Source organism: Sebastes umbrosus, chromosome 22, assembly GCF_015220745.1.
Source record: "Sebastes umbrosus isolate fSebUmb1 chromosome 22, fSebUmb1.pri, whole genome shotgun sequence".
Classification (NCBI taxonomy): domain Eukaryota; kingdom Metazoa; phylum Chordata; class Actinopteri; order Perciformes; family Sebastidae; genus Sebastes; species Sebastes umbrosus.
The window spans coordinates 11,522,040-11,534,584 of NC_051290.1; the positions used below are offsets into that span (position 1 = coordinate 11,522,040).

A 12,545-nucleotide genomic window follows, 5' to 3' on the forward strand; every position below is an offset into this window, starting at 1 on the left:
AAATACTAGTAGCCTTCCACAGGATGCATTTAGTACAGAGACTAGATAGTTTGACCCCAACAATATGGAAGAACATTAAGTAAAGCCCTGTTCAGACCTGGTATTAACATGTGTCCTCAGTGATCGGATCACAAGTGAACAGCTCTAAGTACAGGTGTAAACGCACTCAAGACGCATTGAGGACGCATTGAGATCCGATCGTTTGTGCAACTTAAAATCTTGATAAAATAAAAACATGTTGTGATTTGATATTAAAGCAAGTATGACTTGTTGTCATATTTGCTGCAACTATATCCTGTACATGAGACAGATAACCTGAAAAAAAATCAGGTTCCCTTTTAGGACTCCTTATGGCATTTCACTGCGTCTTAAGGCCAAACAACCAATCAGAGCCGAGGATTTGTCTAACACAGCTGTCAATCACTGCTCGCAAAGTCAAAACATCATCAAACGGTCAAACTAGGCAGCGCTGATCAAATATGAATCAATATTCTGTTACTATAATGCCTATTTCTCTCCTAAAATGTTTTCAGAAACATATTTTAGTGTACTGTTTAACTGTAAAATGAGAAAGTTTGTGACCCGGCCACCATGTTTAAAACAGTCAAGCTAAATCCAAGCACCGCCCAACGGTCGGAGCAAACTTTCTTATATTACAGCTAAACAGTAGACTAAAATATATTTCTGAAAATATTTGAGGCAAGAAATAGGCATTATAGTAACATAATCTTAATTCTTATTTGATCAACGCTGCCTAATTGCAGTTTGGTCGCAGTTTGTGAGCTGCATTAGATGAATCCTCGGCTCTGATTGGTTGTTTTCACTCAGGCGCAGTGGAATCTTGGAAATGCCATAATGAGCACTAAAAGGAGGCAAAGGAAGCTGATTTGTTCACAGATTAACTGTGTCATGCATGTGCTACTGTCAAATATGACAAAAAGATATTTTTAGCAGGGAGATGTTGATTTGACATCATAGACTCGAACTTCACTCAACTTCAAATATATTTAAACAATCCAAAATAGGAGCCATCCAACCTATTTAAAATCTAGAATAAAACAACACAAAACTATTTCAACTACTGTAAAAAAAATCTGCAGAATGGTGTTTAATGTCAGGTGATGTTTTAACTGATTCCAGATATTTAGAAATAAAACTGAACAGACTTAAGGAAGCCCCCAATCCCTCTATTGTGTCTGTATAAATTGAAGAAGTCCAAATAGATGGCCCATTCTTGCCATGATGAAGGAACTTTTCTACATTAACATAATTTATTCATTCTTCTTTTTCTTCTAAATAACAATTGCTTTCTTCCACGCCTTAAGCATTGTTTAAGAACATAAAAAATGTTGGTTGTTTTATTCAGCAGGAAATTAATAAACTCACCAATTTCATGAATGATGACTGCATTACTTTCAGGTGTGAAGACATCTTTTTTCCTTCTCCATACTCTGCAGGTGTAACTGCCTCCACGTGAGATGACTCGCTCTGGTTCATTAACATTTTCAGTCTGAAGAGACGATTTTTCAGAAGGACGTCTGAACCATTCATATTTCCAGCCAGTAGGGTTCTTCAAAGAGCAGGTCAGTTTCACATGGCCTCCCTCTGGTATGGTAGTCTCGTCTGCTGTCAGTGTGACCTGACGTCTTCCTTCTGTTTGGTTTAGAAAGACAGTAAAACAAGGAAATTACTGTAATGGACATAGCATCAAAAATGTATTTACATGTTTACATAACACAATGGAAACACGTTTGTTTCACATTATTATTATTATTTGAATTAACCGATTTTTTTGCAAATACAGAAAACACAAGAAAATAGAGAAAAGTCGTACACAGCAACATAAGTTTAAATACAAAAAAAATTCTAGGGGAGACACCAGTAGTCAGTAAAAGGCTGATGCTAGGTGTATCCAATATATCCAATAATTAAATCACACAATCAGAATGTGAATTCTAAAATTTGCTTGCTTTCCAATATTGTTGATAAATAGTTAAGATATTCATTGGTCTTCTGTTTCCCCAGGAAACTATGTTGAGTAAAACTTGTCAAATTGGTTATTACGTTTCTTAATTTGCTTAAGTTTCAAGTATTTGCAGCATTTTCTTAAGTGTCAGTGCAGCTCTCTGGGCCACCTGAGGCCTGTACTATGAAGCGAGTTCAACATACCCAGGGTATCTTCTCATTACCTGGCTTAACTAACCCATGGCAGTGTGAAATTAACAAATTCTGCTTCATAGTACAGGCCTCTGTAACCTTGTGACAAAATCTGTTGAACTTGAAGACTTCTGTCTGTTTAGTGATTGGTTGGGTGAATGCAGAAAAAATATTCACTTGTTCAGAACTTGCTTACTTTATGTAGTATTTATTGTAAGATAAAACATTTTTTTAGCTAAATATAGACAGTGAACTGCAACTGAAAGCTCGGGAAAGCCATTAAGTGAACGTTTGAGACATCTTAGATTGTTTTTGCAGGACACAGAGGATGGGTTAAATTTTACAGTGTTTAGTCCTGTATTCAACTTTCATAAAGAAACATTTATCAGATGGTTTGTTGTGAAAGCAAACCTATAATTTATATGAACCTCTTTATGTGAACAGCTCAACTCTGCCCTTCTTTTTAGGGGCCGGGCAGCTACAGTATGCAATTTCCACCAAAATGTAGATCCAAGTGTGCAGAAATGTTTATATGCTTCAAACTGGCAGGAATTGTGAAGTCCATCACTTTGTTAAACTCAAAAACTGTAAAACTTATTAAACCAATCCCACATTTTTGCGCAATTCATAACAAATTTGCTACACTGCATCTTCAGTCAGTCCTCCACAAACCATCCAGCCAGATTTTTACATTATCAAAAATTGAGCCCACACTGCATCAACACATTTTAGTGTAAACAGTATTGTACACAACTAAGGTAAATTCTCGCTAAATAAAACTCCAATGTTCATGAAAATAAATGACAAAGTTTTGAGGTCATGGTAGATGTAGGGTGGTAAATTTCAGAATTTCATCTCAAAAACTATTTTTGACAGTATTTTGATTTCTATCCTCCTGTAAACCACTGCAGTCAATGAAAATCAAGCATTTTTAAACATCATTTGTCACTTATGGAGCAATTAATCTTCATGTCTTTGTTTCAAAAACTGAATTTTTTACACTAGTTTTAAATCTGCCTTTACAGGCAACCCTGGCAATTGCCTAAGTCACAGTGTGAAGTCATAGTGTGCAGTCATAGGTTCCCCCAGGCAGTAAACTCACAAAGATAGTGACTTGCCCTTGGTGTCTGAGGTTGTGAGTTTGAGATCAGATCGAGGCAGAACGAACATGCTAAAGCCTTAAAGGTCCCATATTGTGACCTCAAAAGTGAGATTTTCATGTCTTTTATATTATAAAGCAGGTTTAAGTGATATATAAATACTGTGAAAGTATCAAAACACTCAATCCACGGAGAAATACACACAGCCCGTATTCAGAAACTGTGCGTTTGAAACGAGCCGTTAGGATTTCTGTCCATTTGTGATGTCACAAATCTACAATATTTAGACCATTTCACAGTTTTAAATGTAAACATACTAAATGTGTCTCAGGTTATTTCCTGTTGCAGTGTATGTGAATGACATCAGCTGACAGGAAGTAAACATGGACCCAAGCTGTTTCCTAGCAACGCAATTCTGTTGCCATTCCGTTGAAATGCGCTAAAACAGAGCGTTTCAGACAGAGCGTGAATACAGGTATATTCAGACAGACAGTATGACAAAAATAATGTGTTTTTTTAACATTAAAGCATGTAAATATGTTCTAGTAGAAACCCAAAATAAAAGTATGAACCTCAAAATAAGCATGATATTTCCCCTTTAAAGGTTTAATGATGATGGACCGTCCTGTACTTCTCTTTTGTCTTCCTCTTTCTTTTTTCATCTTCTACCTCAAAATGCCCGGCCCCAAACCACAGCTGCGCAGCAGCTATAATCTTCTTTTTTTTTAATTTTCCTTCTCATGATATATATGTGAGATAGTCGGTCATTTAAAGCACACCACTCCAGATTATAATGTGTAATAAGCTTCATACCACATGCTTTCTGTGAGAGAAACCGCCAAAAAATACAGCGTAAGTTTTAAGTTTCTAAACCTAAAAATAAGATTTAATTTATATTTATATTCATACCAACATGGCTAATAAATAAGTAACATTATTGAAGCTAAACTTGGTGGTAGTCACAATAACTCGGAAACAATTCAAATGCTTCCAAACAGGGCACATGGGCTCACTGAATGAGTAAGAAAATTATGTAAAAGTAACCACATTTCACTCCAATAGAGAATCAATGCAATGGAGCATTGAAACTGTTCTGGAGGATTTTTGTATCCCAATAATCTTCTAAGACACTCTCGACACCAAAACCACACTGAGGCAGCCAGCGCACCATGTCACTATTCAAATTGAGTGAGATCATTTGAACAGCATGCCGACACTCAACTGCCCTCAGTGTAATTATTGATTACATAACTCATTGTTATTGAAATCTTTGTGCAGACTGTTGTAACTGACTGTATGACCCATTGGTCTCGTCTCCTCACCAGAGTCCTCAGCACCCTCCTCTTGCTCATCAGTCTGATCCGTTAAGATGATCAAATGAATGCGTAAAAAACAGGTAACAGACTCTACGGACAGTTTGATATCAAGGTCAGCACAGCATCAGGTTTCCCTACATAAATAAACTGCACAATTTCAAAAAGAGTAAATAAAAAAGGTAATTACTGGAAAAATGTGTGAGGAAAATACAATTTCTTTCACACTCTTGGGCACTAATCTAGACATTTAATAATTAGTATTGATACATACAGTAAAATGACACATACGTGGACAAAAGACAAAAAGGGGTTGTGACAAAGAGTGATACAGCATGTGATAAATAGGCGATAAATATTGAGTGGGAAAATATAAATATATATATATATATATATATATATATACTATAATATTATCTATAAAAAACTTGTATTTAAAAAATTGTCACCTTTATCTTGTCCGTAGAGGGGTGTATTCAGCACTAAAATAAAGATTAAAACTTCATTAGACAAAAACAAAGGCATTTAAAATCCAGCTGGATTAGTATCAGTGGCAATTATAATCAGTAATTATTATTATTAATATTAACTGTTGCTTATCAATCATCAGTATCATGCATTTCTGTGATGATATTCTGTAAGTTGGCACAAATTAAAAAAAACTCTTTAAAATTAAATATATAAAATACAATAAATATCAATAAATTAGATTCAAAAGCTATATACGTAACAATACCTTGGACCATATGCTATACATGCATTGTGCAAATTACTAGTCCAGTGGTGTACTTAACACGGCCCTCCAGTCTGAACCAAGCCATATCCGCAACTAAGATAATCTCTACAAAACTACCATGTTGATAAAAAAAACACAATTCTGCCTTTGAAAATCAAACAATTGTAAAGTCAGTGATGTACTCACAGAGTAGGCCCAGCACACAGAGCAAAGTGTGCCCCATCCTCCATCCAGCACCGACACTCTCTGCACTGCTGAGAAATTCTTCTACTTTGCATTAACAGTAATGCAACAAAAAGAGAGAAGTTAAATTTCATATATAGAATAAAATATGAGAGCAAAGGTTTTGTCCAACTTCCCTCTTGCACAATGCTGAGACACTTATAGTGGCTTTAACCGCAGCATAATTTGACAGTTTACACTTCCTGCCCACTGCAAAGATATATTAGCCCTTCTTTTGTGCAAAGGTTTGTGCCTGGTACCTACTTTAAAACATTGGCATTAACATGTACTTATTGCACATCCATGAAACATTTAATTTAATCATATCACATCATATACATACCTAACATTTTGTGTGTTATTTAGTGCATGTTGTGGGCATATACTTCCTATATTGTGATGAGGTTTGTGTTGTATGTGTATATAAACTGGGGAAAAAAAGTTTTGAAACTTGTGATTGGTGGATTATTTCTCTGTTGTTACAATGCTAATTGACATTGTATTTTACATCGTTGGAAAGCCTGTTTATTGACCTTCACCATGATGTCCAACTTGTAAGGATCATGCATTAGTGGGAGGAGCAGTACAGCTGATTATGTGGGTAGCGCCCAAGAAAATTTTTCCAAAATGCTCTGCCAATGGTAAACAGTGTATTCTCCTGTTGGTGTTGACTCTTGTTTTGAGTTGTTCGGTGGATTGGATGATTGAACTCTCTTTCAGTAACAAGGAACAAACAAGACATATTGGCTATTTTACACTTTATTCATTTAATACACCGTCAGGAGCCTCAGTAGCGGGTGGAAGATCCATACGCAGCCACAACAGCCTGGCACCTCCTCCTCATGCTGGTCACCAACCTGGTCACATGTTGCTGTGGGATGGCGTTCCATTCCTCAACCAGGATTCGTTGCAGGTCAGCCAGCGTGGTTGTGTTGGTCACTCTAACACGTACAGCACGCCCAAGCTGATCCCACAAGTGTTCAATTGGGTGGAGGTCTGGACTCTTGGCAGGCTGTTCCATTCTCTCTATTCCCACATTGTGGAGGTAGTCTGTGATAACCCTGGCTTTGTGGGGGTGAGCGTTGTTTCTTGGAGGATGAAGTTAGATCCCAGATTGTGGAGATATGAGATCGCCACTGGCTGCAGAATCTCATCCCGATATCTCCCTGCATTGAGATGGCCTTCAATGATGACAAGCCTTGTTTTGCCAGTGAGGGAGATGCCACCCCACACCATGACACTGCCCCCACCAAAAGCTGTTACTCCATCGGTGCAACAATCAGCATAACGTTCTCCGCGTCGTCTCCATACTTTGACCCTGCCATCCAACTTTCGCAGACAGAACCTGGACTCACCGCTGAACATGACATTCCCCCACATGTTCAGGTTCCATTGTCTGTGTTGTCGACACCAGCGCAAACGGGCCTGACGGTGAGGGGCAATCATTGCAGGCTTCCTGGTAGCCTCATGAGCTCTGAGATTGGCTGTGTGCATTCTGTTCCTGATTGCTGATCAGAGATCTGTATGCCATAACGTCCTGCAAACCTTGCCTGCAAATCTCTAGAAGACAGCCTACGTTTCCTCAGTGCTGTGCAGGGTGATGAACCGGGCTTCCTGGGGTGTTGTCTTCCTGGGACGCCCACTTCGCGGTCTGTCTTTTACATCACCGGTTTCACGGAACTTGGCCTTCAGCTTGGAGATGGTACCAGGGCTGACTCCAAATAATGCTGCAACTTGGTTTTGCGGAACACCAGCTTCAACTTGCCCTATCGCACGGGCCTTATCCAGATTAGATAAACGCGGCATGTCGATGCCTGTAGCAGACACCAAATGATCACTTTAGTAGGGCACAGCACCCAGCAGGCCCCATGTACACAGGTGCTGCCGATCAGGTGCCTGATCGGCAGCACCTGGAGCTCAAAACAAGAGTCAATTCCAACAGGAGAATACACTGTTTACCATTGGCAGAGCATTTTGGCAAATTTTTCTTGGGCGCTCCCCACATAATCAGCTGTGCTGCTCATCCCACAAATGCATGATCCTTACAAGTTGGACATCATTATAAAGGTAAATAAACAAGCTTTCCAACGATGTAAAATACAATGCCAATTAGCATTGTAACAACAGAGAAATAATCCACCAAACACAAGTTTCTGAACTTTTTTTTCCCAGTTTTATATATTTATTATTGAAAATCAATTAACAACACAAAACAATGACAAATATTGTCCAGAAATCCTCACAGGTACTGCATTTAGCATAAAAAATATGCTCAAATCATAACATGGCAAACTGCAGCCCAACAGACAACAACAGCTGTCAGTGTGTCAGTGTGATGACTTGACTATGACTTGCTCAAAACTGCATGTGATTATCATAAAGTGGGCATGTCTGTAAAGGGGAGACTCGTGGGTACCTATAGAACCCGTTTTCATTCACATTTCTTGAGGTCAGAGGTCAAGTGACCCCTTTGAAAATGCCAGTTTTTCCTTGCTAAAATATAGCAGAAGTTTGGAGCGTTATTTTAGCCTGCTTCTCGACAACACCATATGTGTGATTCATGACGCAATTCAAACTGGATCAAAAAAATATTTGTCTCTCAACGTTGACTACTGTACATATTGTTTCTGAAATAAGGTCCCATTGGGTCCACCCGAAGGGGAGGGACTCTGCCTCTTTATAATAATGTAGGGAAATGAAAATTCCCACTGTGCTCTATGCCTGGAATCCCCTCTCTATTATCCACCCCATGATGCATGTGTCAGCATCACATGTAAAAGTCTTCATGATGAGATACCACTAGGTTTGTATGCATTTGGCTCTGAGATTCCTGCCTTCACCCCAATACAATAGAAGTTCAATTGATTTTTAGTTAAAGGAATCCAATAGCATGTCCAGAGCAAATGTCTCCAGTGAACAGTTGTGATTGGATCTTGTTTTTTACCAAAGAAATAGTCCCTGAACGTCAATACCAGGTTCACCTCAAGGCTTTTGCCAAGTCTTATAGTGTCAGACGGATTCTTTGGAATGTGCTTATCCAGTTAGGCTGTCCAGTCAAACAAACAATTAAAAACACAACTGACATCTTACTGCTGAAATAAAAGTTTATTGATGCATAAAATGCTCAAAAAGATTTTAAAAACACAAAAAAAATATACAATCTGTTCAGATAAAAATAAAATACATATAGTATATCAATACATTTTCAAAAAGATAGAGGAAAACATTTACAAGTAATATCTGTTGTTTGATAGCAGATTATTACATATATTAAAGTAAACACTGATGTTCTGGATCTTTCTCATCCAACACTGAAAACGATGCCGACTTTAAAGCTGCACAGCTGATTACTAAAGCTCAAATTCCTACAACAACTTAAAAAGAAATAACAAAATGAAGCATATCATTATTAATAATACTGCAGAGCATAAATACTAAATGAGAATATGCTTCAGTAGTCTTGTGCTTGTGCTGAGAGTAATTAAATCCACATGATGTGATTATTTTATATAATGTACTAACACATTTAACTGTACAACATACTGAGCATGTCTAATATTTGGATAGCTGGGGTGCACACAAGACTTTCATGAAATGCTCTCTACTATTTGTCGATACAGCTCTCTTTACAGACCTGGAAGAGAACCAGAAAAAACAAAGACATGTTGTTATTCATGATGCAAGGATGCTTTCTGACGTGTAATTCTGACTCAGATCCATTTAATTATCTGGAGAATAAATCATTAAAGTGCGAACATCATATTGCAGCATTATTACCAAGAGCTGGTCCTGGTTTGATTTCAGAATAAAGCGTTTCATCAGTTGCTTCAGGAGTTGATTTTCCTAAGAATAAAGAAATGTTCTGTTTAATTAATAAAACAGTATACACATAATATGTCATAATTATTGATGATAATGTTTTACAGAATTTACTAAAGCATGTAAACTGTTCCTAAGCCGTGCATACATACACAATATTAAATAAATATGCATCGTTAACAATAAGCTGAATAAGAAATGTGAATTAAAAAAACAATTATAAACATCTATGATTGAAAAAAAGTATTGAACACATTACATACTGTAAATTGTCCAAGGCCAACCTGTTGGGCAATAACAAATGCAGGTGAACACAGACTTTACTTACTTTTGTTTTTCTTGGCTTTCCCTTTACTGTGGCAGTTGACTTGGGCATACATCAGATTGTCTAAAACAAAAGACAGATCTCTGGATTTGTTTGCTCAGCAGACATATTCTGTGCTGTACAGCTGGATGGAAATTTAGGATGCCTGTGTGTTTTTTCACGACTGTACAGCAGCGTCAGACATATTTTGTGCAATATTATTGTGCAATACAAACAAACAAAACTTATTGTGCAACCATAAAGAAGGCACAATTTGGTGGCAAAAAATGCACAACACATATCAAAAGAGATGTGGATATATTAGAATCAAATGACACACAAACACTCACATACTGTATGTGAAAAACACAAACTTAGAAATACACACAAGAGCAAAAGGCCCTAGATACTGTATGTGTAAGATTTGACAGTTTAAAACTCTGGTGACACCTAGTGGTTGTACGTAGTAGCTACCCGAGGTGACTGATGTACCTGCAGTTCCTGTCCTCACATCAGCGTAAACAACGCTCTCCTCTGGTTCATGCTGCTTCCCTGTTAAATGATCAGATGAATTAATAAAATTAAAAAAAATTCACTTCAGGCCAAAACATCTCTAAAGTATTTTCTATTTATTGCATGTATTGGGAGTACTCACGCTTCTTTCCAATCTTTTTAAGTTCAACAAAAGAATAGGTGACATCCTGGGGATCAGCTGCATCTGAAATAGGCATGTTATTTAGTTACAGGATTTTATATAAATCACTCGTTATCGATCCCATCAAATCGAGCAGTTGTTGCATTTCTTACTGCCGCTGCAGAAACGATTTCTAAGTAAGTGAGCTACAGCTACAGACAGACAGACAGATAGACAGACGTGTTCACTGCTTATATGGCATAGGGAATAAAAGACTTCTTATATATGTTCCGGCCAGACCTTGGGACCCTAAATCGATGGCCAGACGGAAGCACCTGAAACTCTGAGTGTAATGGTTGTGAGGAATTTGCAGCTATAAGTTCAGCCTTCCTGTGTACACCACTGTCAAATACAGTCTATTGCAATGTTGTTTTCTGTGACTTGCTAATCACCCTTCCTGAAATATTAACAATCTTGGAGAGATTGTTTATATTTGGATTTAAGTTTCTAGTATGACTTGCTTTGAGTATGGATTGGATTACATGGTACTGACTATACAAGGTTGTTTGATGTTAATTCAAGTAAATGTCCTTTGCCTTGTCTTAATTATCATATTTGTTACGTTTTGTTATCTAAAAACAAGAATAGCACAAATCTTAATTTAAGTAATTTGATCTTGTTTTGAGACTTCTGGTACTTATTTTAAAAACGTAAATTTTATATATACTGTATATATAGAGTATACACGTCTTGGGGTCCTTCTGGGTGGAGTTTGCATGTTCTCCCCGTGTTAGCGTGGGTTTTCTCCGGGTGCTCCGGTTTCCCCCCACAGTCCAAAGACATGCAGGTTATTTGTTGACTCTAAATTGCCCGTGGGTGTGAATGTGAGTGTGAATGGTTGTCTGTCTCTATGTGTCAGCCCTGTGATAGTCTGGCGACCTGTCCAGGGTGTACCCCGCCTTTGCCCAATGTCAGCTGGGATCGGCTCCAGCCCCCCCCGCGACCCTGAATAGGATAAGCAGTTACAGCTAATGGATGGATGGATATATGTATAAATCAAGCTTGTGCTTACCATTGAGAGGAGAGGAACATTCATTGGGTTGAGCCTCATTCTGGTTGACCACGTGACTTGTGGCGGAGCCCCGATCGGTGCTCTCAGACCGGATCGGCCTACAAAGTGTAGCAAATACATTCAAAAAAGGAACATGGAATGTTTTTGCTCTTATGTTCAAAATGAGACGAGCGTTGTACCAACCTGATAAAGCATGAATCTGTGAAAAAAGACATTTGTTGTTATATGGTTTTGTATTGTAAGTTGTTATACTGCCATTCGATTTCATGAGATCAGAATACATCTGTGTATTTGAATAATTAAAGCACAAAACATCTAATAATAGAAGAATTAGGTCTCACCTTTGGACGGTCTGTAGCGATACAAAAGGAGCAGAAGAAGAAGAAGAAGTATGATTCCACAAACCAGCCCAATAATCAACGGGACAGGAGATGACAAGCCTTTAGGCCTGGACCCTGCAATAATAAATGATAACTGTTGATAAACTTATAAAGCACTTTTCTTTGACTGAATTTACAGAGTGATTTAATAAAGATAATAAATATTACAGTAAAGACAAAAATTCATAAATATAAAAACAAATCTACAACACATACACATAAATACAAAAGCATACATTTACAGGTCCAGAGGTATAAACAACACACATGCATGTACATGCACAACAAAAATCCCTGTTTCAGTGACATAGTTATTGTGATACACAACATAACACTTGCAGTACAATATATACATACACAGGATGGACTACAGTGTTAGTATTAGCCATTCATAATAACTCGTGACTATCACAACCACTGATGCAGCTCAAAAGGAAACACTTTTTTCTGAATCCAACAGGTGAAACAGTCTGAAACTAAAGCTACTTCAAATTCAAGCATTTGACAATATTTCTTTCTCAGACAGAACCACGTTTTGCATAAATGAAAATGCAGCATCCGTTTTATTCTTACTCACCTTTAACTGACATCCAACTCTGCGGTGACACTTGTTGTGAGTATTTGCACTTGTAGAAGCCTTCATCTGACTTTGACACTGCAGAGATATTTAGCTCCCATCTGGTGTCATTTTGGATGAGTTCATCATTTCGATAGAAAAACACATTGGAAGCAAATTGTTGCCTTCTCAATTTGCAGCTCAGACTAACAGAATCTCCCTCAGTCACAGGATACACGGGGCTCGCCAGGA

At 37.8% G+C, this 12,545-nt stretch overlaps 1 protein-coding gene across 1 annotated transcript in view; it reads right to left on the reverse strand.

Moving 5' to 3' along the window:
• LOC119481336 overlaps positions 1–12,545 on the reverse strand; it is a 71,858-nt gene that overhangs the window by 29,838 nt on the left and 29,475 nt on the right. The window lies entirely within an intron of this gene.